The following is a 14,262-nucleotide window of genomic DNA, read 5'->3' as shown; positions in this document are numbered from 1 at the left end:
GGAACTATCAAGCTGATCTGATGACGGAGCACGAAAATTGCCATTGGAACTCAGCAATAAGTCATGTATCCTCATTGAGTTTCAGTTCTTTACTTCGTCAGAACAGAAGTATATAATTGACTAAAGAAAAGTACAGTTGCTTTCCCTTCTATTTTATTTATTACTTACACAAGCTAAGCAATGTAAAGCAAAGTACGCCAAGTTGTATGATTTCTTCCGGTTGAGCTTACGAGTCGGACTTTATTTTAATTTAAGTATTTATTATTATAAAATGCGACTCTCGGCATCCCTGTCCGTGAGTGTAATCAACGGCGCACGCGCCTCTTATTTACGGCGGATTATGTGCGCGCAATCAGCTCACTCCCGCAAAAATACAAACCATGTGACATCGCGCACAATGTGTTGTTACTTTTGATCTGTGAATCCATCCGCGGACATCGAAGTAACATTTTGATGTCCTGGATGTCGTGAATTATTTGTAGTTCCGATTAACCCCTCGTATGCCGCCTGTCAAATTTTATCATAGTAAAAGTGATCTTGACATTTAAAACAATAGATTGAAATTCACGGATCCGTGTCCAAGCATACGAGGAGTTATGGGTAAGATAAAAGTTGCTGGCGAAATTTGCTTAAACGAATGTTTTTTCTGTCATGGCGTGATGATACATTTAATGTAATTAGTAGCTACGAGTGTGACAAGTCAAACCATGATGGGTTTATCATGCACGGTTCAGGAATTTATGATCACTTTTCCATTTAGTTATCAAATCACTTACCTAGATGATATTACTTATTCTGTGTTGGAGGGAAATGTGTAATTTTATTCACGGAATACAGTAATATGGTATTCTCGCTTACCTTATTAATATTTTCTATGATTTTAGCGTTACCGAGTTACCGTAACCTAATTAGGATTGCCAAATTTCGGCCAATTAGGTGTCTACCACAAGTGGGTAAAAAGTACAGTCAAATTCCAAACAAATTAATCTACCGTCGTTGCTTTTGACAAAAGACTTTAAAGAAGATGCTGTACCTACAGTACCGGCCAATAATATACCTATCACCTTTGTGTCTTTGTATGAACGTGTATAGATTAATAACTAATATACACATATATATTGACATACATTAAAATAAAAAAACCTCTATGAAAAAACCATTGCATGCCATTTTTTCTCATCGCTCGCACAATTAAAGGACTACTACTAGACTACCTAAAGTAGATGGAAGTCACTCACAGATATAAGAAAAAAGTTATACCGTTAAAACATGGAGGTGATATCATCACTACTTTAAAAAAACTCGTATCTATTTTTTTCTATTTTTTCCTTTATTTACGCATTTAACTAATAAAAATACACCTCGTATGCTGCATGCACCAACTCCAACGTCGATAAATCGACTTTATAGTAAGTAATCGTTAGTTCAAAAATATCGTATCTAAACAAATTATAATAATAGAGTGGGGTGTCAGAGCTATATGCTCGCAGGGTGGAAGTGAAATATGCATAAGACGCGAGTTGGCACAGTGGCTGCTGACAGCCACTGGGTAGAAACTTGACTAGAAAGCGGCGCACACCTCTCCACACCCTGAGCCGCTCACGCAATGTTGTCCCCTTGTCGCTCTGTGCGAGTGGCCGTTTTCGGGGACCCATATTGTGAGTTGGCGAGTCACCACCTGTCCATTTTTTCGTGTTTTTATAACATATGATCAGGGCAGGTGCCATAGTCACCTCTATAGTCTCGGTTACCAGTCCACTAGCAACTCAACCAAATAGCCCGGTTTCTTTTTGTACCTTTTTCTTACAATAGTCCTACACTAACCTGGGCTTGTCCTTGGGTGCACTGCTATAGTGTGAACAGGGATAATCGTCGGTTGGTGTCACATTACTTTAAGAGTAAATTTTATTATTACAAGGGGCCTCTACGTGTTGGCTTCGGCCCCACGCACGCCTTCAAAATGCCCGGGATCCCATGGTCCCGAGAATTTGTAAGAGACATACAAATAATAATAATAATAAAATTCTTTATTGCACACTACATAAAAAAACAGATTCAGAAATTGATAAAATATACACATTGGTAGGTAACAACAGGCGGACTACTACTAATTATCATCACTAGTTTGAAAAAAACTGGTATCTGATTTATTTTTCATAAAGTATGGGTACCTATTTGGTACTGGTTAAATAATTAAAATGAATGCAAATATGTTCTCTTCCTGCATTATTGATTATCTGGTTAATCATGTGCCAGATAAGTCTATACCATCGATTATCTACAGTGATGGTTGTACAGCCTAGAATAGAAATGTAATTCTATCAAATACGCTACAGGTCTTTTGTAATTCTAATAATTGTACTGTTTATCAAAAATATCTTATTAAGGGCCACACACAGATGGAATGTAACACTGTGCATTCTCATATAGAGAAAAGTAAAAAAACACAGAGAACTTCATGTGCGTGTCGATTTTGTAAAAGTAATAACAGAGGCATCTTTGACTAAAAAGTACAATGTAAAATATTTACACTGGAGTTTTTTCAAAAACTATGCCACACTTAAGCACTATACATCTATTAGACCTGGAAAGAGAGCAGGTGACCCATGTGTGGTAGATTTGAGGGCTTTAAAATATACACCTCACAGTCCGATTGAGTTTAAACTTCGCTTTGATGATATCTGGACTGTTCTACCTCAAATATTCAATGATAGTTCAGAACATCAAGCGATTCCTCGGCTGTATTCTGGACCCGTCCCGTATTAAAAAACGAAAGTACAATGATTTGCAATCTCTATTGCCGATTTTGCCAAAAGACTTCCATGCATTTTACGATAGTTTACTGCATGTATATTTGAAAAAATAATTCGACCTGATCTTTTTTTACGGAGACACGTTGTTATTTAAGTTCGTCTATTGTTACTCTAAGAGAGTCTACTTATAACTACTACTCCTACTACTACTACTTCTACTTGAGTCTAGTTAATTTAATAAATATAAAAACATACATTTCGTTTCATTTTGTACCATAAAATTTAAAGCAAAATTATCGTAACTTAACAACTTTCAGTCAATACTAAAACAAAAATCTTGTATCTTACAAATTTAATAAAAAGTGTTTGCGTGAGTTATTCGAATATTTGTAAAATTAACGATTGGCTATCAAAGTATCTCAATTAAACTAACAAGAACTTATTTGATCAATCACACAAGGTTTGTGAGATTTCGGACTTTCTTACATACAAATGGTATGTTATTGGAGTCCAAGAATTGGAATGTACGTCTGCTCAAACTTGTCCATAACACTTGTATTTGATATTGCCTGGTATTGTAGAATTATTGCTAGTATAGTATTAACCATTTTCAGGTATATCAGTTTTGCTAAAAGGAAAATAACTTTCATCATCCAAACTAAATGATTTCCCTTTGTAATTTCTAGTCCTCTAGCGACACTGAGACATAATGGTCGATGTTTACTGATCAGTGTATTCCGGGGCTCTTACCTTCTAGCAGCATTCCAGACCTTTTTTTAATGATCAACAAATGTATGGTTGGTAGGTTGACTATACTTAGCTGGCATGTCCGTAACGTTACTTTTAAAATACGTGTGATGATGCCGACAAACTTACCTGTAGGTACTGTATTTTCGAGCTTTATTACCTAATATATTTATAGTAGTTAGTTCCCATACGCGTAACGTAACCGACAATTGTAATTCTAGTTAAATTGCCGCTTACGCATTATGTATAACTGGCACTTTGTTAAATATTAAGCAAGTTTGTTTATTATAATTTTAAGACCAGCTTGATGACAGCTATGACTATAATGTCATCGAGATTACTGTGGAATCAAGTTTTAGTAGCGACTAGCGGTGCATAAAAATTGGTTATGATATTTCATATCATATACAGATTTTATAATCTTGAATTCTGAGAATCCGACTCTGCAGTCGAATCTCCTATTACATAACTTCGGTGGGAACAAATATCAGAGTTGTTCGTTTTTCTATGAACAAGGTACCTATTCCTTTGTAGTTATTAACGGAATAACCTATCCACCTATAACTGTATCTACTATACCAAGTTTTCTTTACGCTAATGATTTTAACTTTTAAGATGACATGACATGGTGTGTTGGTGCTAGTGCCATGTATCGCCACCGTAAAATGTTGCATATTTTGTTACAAACATTTCACAGTTCTTTCCAGTTCGATTAAACAAACATTAGCTGTCATTGGAGGTACTTTTCTATAGATTTTGTTCGTTCGCTTTGAACAAGAACATGAAAAGGAGATAAACATTTAGCTCGAACTGTATGGAGATATAAGGAATGACGATAATAGTAATAGATCACTAACCCCTTGCAGGGTTAAATTGTTGTTTCAAAATTAACGTTCGTTTAGGTTACGATGTCTCACTGACTGTTTTGATATGGCAGTCAGTCTGTGCCGTACGTAATTGGTCAGTTTTTAATGTATACAACCGGATCATAATGTTTTTGAGTAAGGAAGAATAGTTGAATGTCCATTGATCTTAGATGGTATGGCGACAGCGGCATCGATCCGGCGCGGAGCGGCGTCCGGCCGTGGCCCCGAGCAACCCGCCACTAAGTGCGATCGATGCGCCGTCCTTGAACCCTGCCACTCGCGCGCACGCGCCGCTGAATGTCAGACGTCATCCCGTGGCCATGGCCACCAAACACGTGCCGCCCCCCCCACACCCAAACACAACCAGGGAGGACACTCATCCTCTGAGCCCCATTCATCGGACCCACCCCTACACCCGCCTAGCATCACATCCAAACGAGACAAATTTCCACGACCTCCTCTCCATCTACTCGTCTTCGGAAGTAACCACATCGATCATGCTAGCCATTTGCGGCGATACTCGGTGCTACGCCGCTGCCGGCAAACGTTTCACCTAATTCATCTCGAACTTTGATATTTCAGTCTTAAAGATTTTGACCTTTACGGATCGACAAGTTGAATGGTAAATGCGTTGCTTTAGGGAGTTTTTTTATCATTTAAAAGCTTTAGGGAGTCTTTTATCATTCACAAAGCTTTAACATTTGACATTTAAAGCTTAGCGAATATTTTCCGCTGCTACCGCTCGCGGGCGCTTGTCCTGTAGTCCTGCCCCATCCTGTGTGCGCTTGCGTTGTCAATTGTTAACGCTTTTCTAAGATAATGGTGAATTAGTAGATTACGAAATGTTTGATTGAGATGTGGCGCCACGTGTTTCGAGTGTAGTGTGTCGTGCGACAGCGGTGCAAGGCGGCATTGAGCGCGACCACGCAGGGCTAAGTATGAATGAACTAACTCGTGGGCGGCGGCAAGCGTGGCCCATTCATTAACTTCGAGGCCATTCCTTATAAATAATAGCATAACAAACTTGATGATAACACTAAAGGCGCAGCTGATCGACTTTACAGCTCCTGTATCAGAGATAAAATGTAAAACAGAATCGGCTATGGAACGCCAGTAACAGTTTAAATGGCATCGTTTTGTCTAGCGTACTTTTTACAAATTTCATGGGAGGAGGCCTGTGCCTAGTAGTGGGAGTGAGACTTATATAGGTTAAATTATTTATTTATTTATAATTTTGTACCCCATGCCACGGTTTCCACATGATTAAATGACTGAGCCTGTCAAAATCCACCGATCAACTTTCTTTTATATGGATTGGTCCTCTATAAACACCAAATACCTACATTTTAATTAAATGAGGGTGCTTTTGTACTAATTGTCTGTGACAAGGTCAAAAGACTTCTAACATTTCAGGTTCGGTAACGTTGCAAGTATTGCGACGCCTAATGAAAATCTGAACACGTACCTACGTCCAGAAATAGCTCCTACAATTAAGCTATGCTTTATTAAGATATTCGCGCCTAAACTTGTATTAAATTGAACCATCTGAACCAGCCTTGGATAAAGTTAATAGTGCGTAATCTAAGCGCTTGCAGACAAGGTTCGGTCGACCGGTAAAAGGAGGTATTGGGCGTAGGAGTCAAGGTAAGGCCTGCAGGTTCCACGCACAGATTAGAGCATTGTCTCCGCCAACACACTTGTTGCCATCTGCCCGGAAACCGTTCATGTCAATGGCAGTCACTTATGTAGAAATTATACTACGACAGATATCTGGCAAGCGGAAAATACCCCCATTTAGGTAAGTATTCTCAAATTGCTTAAGACTAAAATCAAAACAAATAGTCCATTTAAACCTTATTGTTTATATCCGGGACCAAAAGGTAAGGAATACCTTCACGTTCCAACACAAGCAGCAGAAATAAGACATGCTGATGATCTCTTCAAAGTTCCCAGGTTAAGGAAAGGGCTTGGATGAGAGCAGCAAAGGGTTATTGTATAGCAATAATTGGGAGACGAGCAGGTCTATGATACCTATAAAACACACCTTATTTTGCCTAGGTACTTTGCATGTCACTATTACGAGTACTTCTACATTTATAGCTCGTTCTAAGCTGAAATAATTCGCGGTCGCTCGGACCGGTGTCCTGATAAGCCAACTTAGTGTTACGACCTCAACTTTGTAACGAATGGGCCGAGAAATCATTGTCATTGCAGTTGGTCGGATGCAAAGTAAATGTATCAGGATTGTGCGGCAAAAGAGCAGCTTTTTGTTAGGCTATAGTGGCTATACCATATTTACAGTACCGGCCAATATCACCTCCATTTTATAGTGGCACTGAAGTGCAGCGTAACAGTGAATTCAAATGTTTCTTGCTAGCAAAGGCGTAAATCATGTGACATCACCGCCGTACTTTGCTATAGCTTCGCTTTATTCAAGTCGTATGTGCTTCCGATTTTTATGTTGAAGTAGGTACTTATATTCGTATTAAATTTCCAGTATCGATGAACTAAGCAGGTAGCACCTACATCATTTTAATTAGAAGGTGACTGCTAAAAGTACGAGAACTTGTCCTCTCATTATCCAACGGTGTATTCGTAAGATGCCATTGAAATAAGTACACATTAGGAGTATTATGTACTTAAGTAATTTCATACGAATCTTAAGTAAAATTAGCTTTTAACACGCTACTTATTTGCGAATAGGTATTACGAGGGTATTACGTATGTATAAAGGAGCATTTACGGCAGGTCCGCTCGAAACTTGTCGGGATTCTCTACAGTTACAGTAGAATAAGCAGACGTGTCGGCAGACTCGCCCGCTCTCGCTAATTAGATAAACGAGCCGTAAGTCGCGGGGTCGGGACCGCAATTACGACACGACAGCCACGGCCCGTACATCACCGATATAGGACGCACTGACTCACATTCATATCACATGGTCCCGTCATCTAATTCACAAAACATTTCTCGTCACGTTTGCTCATAAAGGGTATTCTACAAAGGCACACAATGGAGTAATCGATTTTAACTGAACGGTTGCTTCAGAAATCGCGAGAAAATAAAACTACATATTTATTATTTCAGGATATTAATGAATTGATTCATGTTGTTAATTACTGTTCATACATTACGGTTCGAAGTTTAGATAATACTCTACACTATGGAACAGCCAACATTTTGTTTGCAATTTTGGGGTTGATACCATACTAAAAAGCCGTACGGAATGACTTTTCGTAGCATCATTCATCCCAATATTTTTTTCTATTCGTTTGGGTTTGTCGATGTACGATTGACATCTTGGCTTGACCCCCAGAGTAGGTAATAATTGGCTACTTGACTGCAGTTTTTTGTAAATAATGTCAATCGATATTGATTTTCCTGAGGATCAAATGTCTATATAGGACTTATGGCATTTAAGCAACACAAAGTTTAGAAATGAGAGTTAACGTTTGACGCTCGCACTCGACGATTGAAACGCCTCTAACAAAATTATATTGTGATGTGACGTCAGATTACATTAGTCTGTCCTAAATATATGGAAGATCAAGAAAATTGCTGTTTTGTCCCTAAAATATTGCGTTTATGTATCTAGTTCTTATATAATTTATTATTCAATAAAATCGAATGGTACCATTTTCTTTATCAAAGTAAAAAAAAAAATTTGCAACTTTGGAGTCTTAAATTTTTTTATAATCTAAATAAATCTTTTAATTCCACTTTTTTTTATAATGGATAGCTCATTTTCTATCCATTTAGCCAAATTTGGCCAGGTGTTGAAAGAACAACCTACACGTCACTAGGTGATGAAAGGTTAACTTGCAGGGAATTCTTATTAGGTACTATGTGTTTTATATAAGCATACGTTTGTGTGTCCATTACTGTTAGAAAAGCCGCCTATGTAGCTGTAAGTTATATGTGTCGTCCATTAATTTATTTTAAAACATAATTGAAATACTATTACGAAGTCTCTACAGTCGTTGTGTGTACCTAATTCCAAATGAATATTAATTATACAATATAATTCCTGCATGAAGATGATTGTTTGATTTAAATAAAAATAAAATAAATTGATTTTATTTCAGGCAAGCACCCATATAAAATAACGTGATACACAGATGATACATGATTTGTGTCCGCCACCACGAAAACCTTCCTGCGCTCTCAACTCTGCTAAAAATTACCTTCGCTATACAGATTTATGTTCCCCAAGTCAGTCTAATACGAGCATCTGCGTAAAGCTCCGCTAGCGCTAGAAGAAAGCACGCACATAAATTCGAGCATACATAGTTTGACTGACTCATCTGGTATGCATAATACGAGGGCTGCTTACTGAAATTATTTAAAAAAATATTACATTCAAAAATGAAACTCTTTGGAAGCAGAATACAGTTTGTTTCATTTGTCTATCAGTTGGCTTTACATTGTAGCATCATTTTAAACATTCCTTGTTTCATCTTCAACGAATTTAAATATATGTGACAATTTTCGTGTGATGTTTTTTTACGATATTCGGCATAAACTCAAAAATAGTGCACGGTACGACTTTTTTCTACTTTTCAAGAGTAAGTCCCATCGAAGGTCAATGTGTATCAATGTTTTAATGAGTTGAATTGTGGTCGTCGTATGCTTACAGACGAATTAAAAAAAGCCCAAAATCGGCTGTTATCCACCAAAATATAGATGCTGTGCGCGAACTCATAATACAAGATGGTCATATTGCCTACATATTGCAAGATAGAGACATCTCTTAGCAATAGTATGACGAGCATTTGTAAGATATGACATACGACATGACCATTTGGTTAAAAAAAAAAAAACTCGCGAAAAACCAGTTATTGCATACAAAGGCACGTTTTGTATACATAGACCAGAATGGACAAAGTGCTATGAAAAGTGGTTTCATCTTGGGGAACAAATATATGTGTTTGTTATTTTTTGTGTTTCCGGATACAAAAGCTACAGCTCTCGTAACATTGTAATATAATATAGATAGAGATTTTCAAAATATCACACGGGCAGACACTTAAGCAAAACATATCTCGCGTCCATGACATTTCACACTTTGTCACACTGTAGCAAGTTTACGTTCGTACTAATTAATCAGTATTGTTCAAAATTAGTCTGCAACACTTACGAAATACTAGGAAGTCTGTGGCGGTCAACGTAATAGCTCGTGTGACTGATGACTTGTCATCTTGGAGTATATAAACAAGTCATTTCTCTTAAGCTATTATCTGTTTGACAAGGCGACAGTTCAAACGGAGCATACATTGTGCTTTAGTTTTTTTTCTTTCAAGGTTAGTTATTTGCACAGACGTGTATGCCGGTAGACAACGCTGGCCAATCTTCGCGTGCTCAACAAAGCACATCAAATAGATGTATGGTCGAACCTAGGACCCTATTTACCTAAATGGCGATTGTTATAATTGTTATAGACAACTTGTAAAATTGTAACTTGTAAGTTGTGTGTAAAGATGCACGAAGTGTTTTTTTTAGAAATGAACCTTAATGATTGCCTATGAACTTATTCGTTACACAAAATAACAAGATTCGAATTTTAAATTGATATGAAAGTTCACTAAGGAATGTAGACGGTAGACGTAATGTCTGCGTACTTATCTAGACATGTCTGTTGTCAGGTTGTCACTGGTCTGTAGTCCATCGTCGGGGCCTTGCGCTTGCCCATCAATTAGAGTATCCGCTTTTTTTCTATTAGGCCGTTTATTACATTAGTGCTCCTCGAGGACGCTGGTGAGTCAAACGCGAGGGCACGCGACAACGATAATTAGTTTAACGCAATGACCGTGCATTCCCGTCGGTTAAAGAGTGCGGGCATTCGAATTTAAAGTTTTTAAATAAGGCATTAGGCCCGTAGTCTCCGGTTAACGACGTATGCTGCGAATCTACCGTGTCATATTATTAGGTTACTATGCTGTCTCTCTATACGAGCTGACGCTGTATCCGGCGTGACCCAGCGTACCTACAGCAACAACCTGGGAACAAAGCCTTAGGTAGTTATGTAAAAACCTTGACGTTTGGACATTTTTCTTACTAAATATTAGAAAAAGTTTGGATCGAAACACCTTGCGTCGGGTTATTCCCACTAGTTACCACCAAGTTGTTACCAGTGGTAACTACTAGGATTTTTTTTCACACCTTTTACCACTGGTAACTACTGGGAAATAAAATCCCACGATTTTAACAGTGGTCACTACTGGAAAAAAAATCCATATAGTGGGATTATTTTTTCCCAGTTACCAGTAGTAAAAACAATCCTAGTAATTACCACTGGTAACAACTTGGTGGTAACTAGTGGGAATAACTCCTTTCGTCATGCCTTTATAGTAAACATTTGCCTTCGTAAGTAGGTAAATATTTAAAAGTAGAACTAAGTAGACGAAGGAGTAGACATTATTATCGATAAAAAGCGACCACTGCGAAGGCTATTAGGTTGCAATCATTAGATGTCGATGATCATAAGGTAGATTTGTTTAAGTGAAAATAGGTGTTGAAAAGTCAGTGAAAGGAAGGTTGTCTGTTTATATAATCTTTATTTCACAAAAGAAAATCCTATCGTTCAAAAAGAAGGATTTATTATTTAAAGGCATTATCTATCAGTCAAGTCAGTTACAAATTAAGCCATGTTATGTTTGTTTTAATACATTCTGAACCGGTAACGGTTACAGAGAAAAAGGGTTCATTTCATCGAAATGAAAATTCTGCGTGGGTTAGTGAAACATTGAATGAAACGAAATCCTACGTAAGGACGGTATATACTTAATATTTACTTTCATCCATTTTAGAATTTATCAAAGTTAGCGTAATTTTATACTGTATACCTAAATTTACGGCGAATAGTAATGACAAACCTGATTGAAAACAATAAATCAACAATTTTATTATGCATGTACCCTAATCACGCCACTGTTTAGATTCGCAAGACGCGATGTGGACCGGTGGTAAACGGGACTTTATACTAATAACCAATTTTAAAATGTATGATATTCTGCCAAGTCGAAATAAAGTTTTATTTTATATTTGTGTCAATTCTTAATTATCTACTCATATTCGATTGCTAAATAAAGAAGTAAGGGCCTAAGATTGATTGTGTACTCTCGTTAGTGTTTTATGAGCGCCAGTCGCAGATAATCAGCTAAAATTTAATTATCACAGATTGTAGACCTAGATCCAAAATATTAGTTGTAACAATCGATTGAAGCGAAGTAATATTAAAATTTATAAATATAATGATACTTATACAATACATACCTAAAGCGGTAGAGTTAGACCAAGCGAAGTTGTCAGCGATTTTGATAATCATAATCAAAATCGCTGCCTACTTAGGTTGGTCTGACTCTAATCAGTTCAGGATAGACTTTCGAACGTGTCTGAGCCACTACCGCGAAAATTAGAAATTTCTCTCTTGCACATTCAAGTGATAGAGGCAGATAACGATTTTTCGATGTTGGCGGTAGACCCTCTGAAGTGCGAATACTGATGTTTACGCTTTTTTTGGCTACAGGGCTTATTACAATCATCCTATGCCAGTGCCGATGTCGGGTCCGATGACTTATGCAAAGGTTTTTTTACGTTTTACCAAATATCAGCACATCGTTTTTCTTGATGTAAAAAAATGATGCTCACCAAGTGAGACAAAATAATATTCAAGTGACCTTTAGATTCGAATGTCATTTCAACGTGCGGGGCCTAATACAAGTTCGAAATATTTGGATTCTATTGTCTTTATCCCTTTCACGTCATTAGCAAAAAGAAAGAGACAAAAAAGTGCATACGTAATTCAACGGTATATTGACGGTTTATAATAGACCCCCGAAATAAGTCAGACCGCATCGTTCCAAAACACCCTACGAGTCTTCATTCGTAATAATTAATTAATGAAATAAAAGTTTAAAATTTAATAAAAACACCATATTTTAAGTATTTTATTATACAATCAAAACAATGAACTTATACAATTTACGCAATTGTTACGCAGTAAATAATTCTATTTAACTACTTTTAACGATCTCTACTATAGTTGACAAATAGTAGCATCCGCAATTCGGACCGGATCTAACAAAGTTTTTTTTTTACAAAAAAAAAGTTGTCGATTGAACTGTCAATTGATGTTCGTTAATTCATTATTTTCGTATTATTTTATTGAAATTTCTTTCGTTTTGTTTTATTGCGGTAATTATAGTTAATTGTTAGAATACCTTTAGAAAACATGAGTGAAATAGTGATCCGTCCGTCTGGATTACATTTTTTCAGGTTGTATTTTATGATGGCTGACTGACGTGAAAATTTTTGTGTACCTACTACATGAGATCAAAGTTATTTACATCTCGTGCGCTTTTGAGTCCCGTGCAAGCGAAAGATTCTATAATAGATTCACGAGCGTAGCGAGTCTATTATAGAATCTTTCGCTTGCACGGGACTCAAAACAAGCACTCGAAGAAATATCAAACTTTGCTCTCTTGTTGTACAAATAACTATTTACCTTTTACAGGACAAATATTGTTAATGATGTTCTTATATTTAGTGATGAGTGTAATAAGCCCTTTTGTCTAATGGTGTACAACAACTTGTGCCAATCCCTCCGTTATATATATGTAGGGTGATCGGGCCTTAGTCGATCACGCGAGCCCAGTGCGGGTTGGTCGACTTCACACACAAGCTTCGAGTTTCCTCGCAGCCGTGTGCAGGTTTCCTCACGATGTTTTCCTTCACCGTAAGAGCGTCGAATAAACGTACATATGAAATCGAGATTCGAAAACACATTGGTATGCGGCCAGGATTCGAACCACGACCTCCCGCACAGGAGGTAGCGGTCTTAAGCATTACGCCACCGACGCTCTCTATATATAGTATATAGGTCAATTTTAATAATTATTTGATAGAAGACATTTTTTGTGTACCTACTACATGAGATCAAAGTTATTTACATCTCGTGCGCTTTTGAGTCCCGTGCAAGCGAAAGATTCTATAATAGATTCACGAGCGTAGCGAGTCTATTATAGAATCTTTCGCTTGCACGGGACTCAAAACAAGCACTCGAAGAAATATCAAACTTTGCTCTCTTGTTGTACAAATAACTATTTACCTTTTACAGGACAAATATTGTTAATGATGTTCTTATATTTAGTGATGAGTGTAATAAGCCCTTTTGTCTAATGGTGTACAACAACTTGTGCCAATCCCTCCGTTACTCTTAACATAAACATGTTCATCTGAGATTGTAAACATTTGTGAAAATGTAACATTCGTATGTATAATAAAGAAAGTGGGCCCCATTTCGTGAACACCGTGTCGCGTGCAACTGTTTCGGTTTAGAAAAATAGGGCGATTGCACAAAACCGCTTGGCTCCCGTCCAGTCGGCGCACTGATAATACTAAATTGTCCTCATCTCGTTTGTCGTGCACACATGAAATAGCTCAGGATATCGCCGAGACATACATTTTATGCGTAGATAAATTTGTTTTTAGTCGTGCACAATTTTGTTTATCTACGATAAATTGCTGCCTGTGTAATGTGAATACCTACCTAGTGTAAAATTAATAACTTCGGTACCTACCTCTACCCTGCTAAGCCAATCAGAGGTATTTAAAATCCTAAACAGTAGGCTCAGCCAGCAGTTTAAAAAAAATCGTTGCGTTTTTTTAGATCACAATACAGTTGCCAAAAATTTAAGAGGGAAGTATACCACGTGATTGTCCATACAAAAAGAGAAAACGTTTTTCCACTTCTAAATATTTTCCATCCTCCATGAATTTTTAGTATGTTATTGCCACACTGAGAAACTAGCTTTATGGGTTTTCCTTTTTATAGTGGGGTCGTTATAGGACAATACCAATATTTTTTTCATTAAAGCATGAGACTTGGCACACTTGTTACT

At 37.2% G+C, this 14,262-nt stretch overlaps 1 protein-coding gene across 1 annotated transcript in view; it reads right to left on the bottom strand.

Moving 5' to 3' along the window:
* The window catches only part of LOC133522954 (early growth response protein 2-like), a 64,205-nt gene that overhangs the window by 25,384 nt on the left and 24,559 nt on the right, over nt 1-14,262 (bottom strand). The gene's annotated exons all lie outside the window — the stretch shown is intronic.

The sequence above is a fragment of the Cydia pomonella genome, chromosome 11 (assembly GCF_033807575.1).
Source record: "Cydia pomonella isolate Wapato2018A chromosome 11, ilCydPomo1, whole genome shotgun sequence".
Taxonomy (NCBI): domain Eukaryota; kingdom Metazoa; phylum Arthropoda; class Insecta; order Lepidoptera; family Tortricidae; genus Cydia; species Cydia pomonella.
Note: the sequence above shows the minus strand (reverse complement) of the source record. Positions and strands in the feature narration are given on the sequence as shown.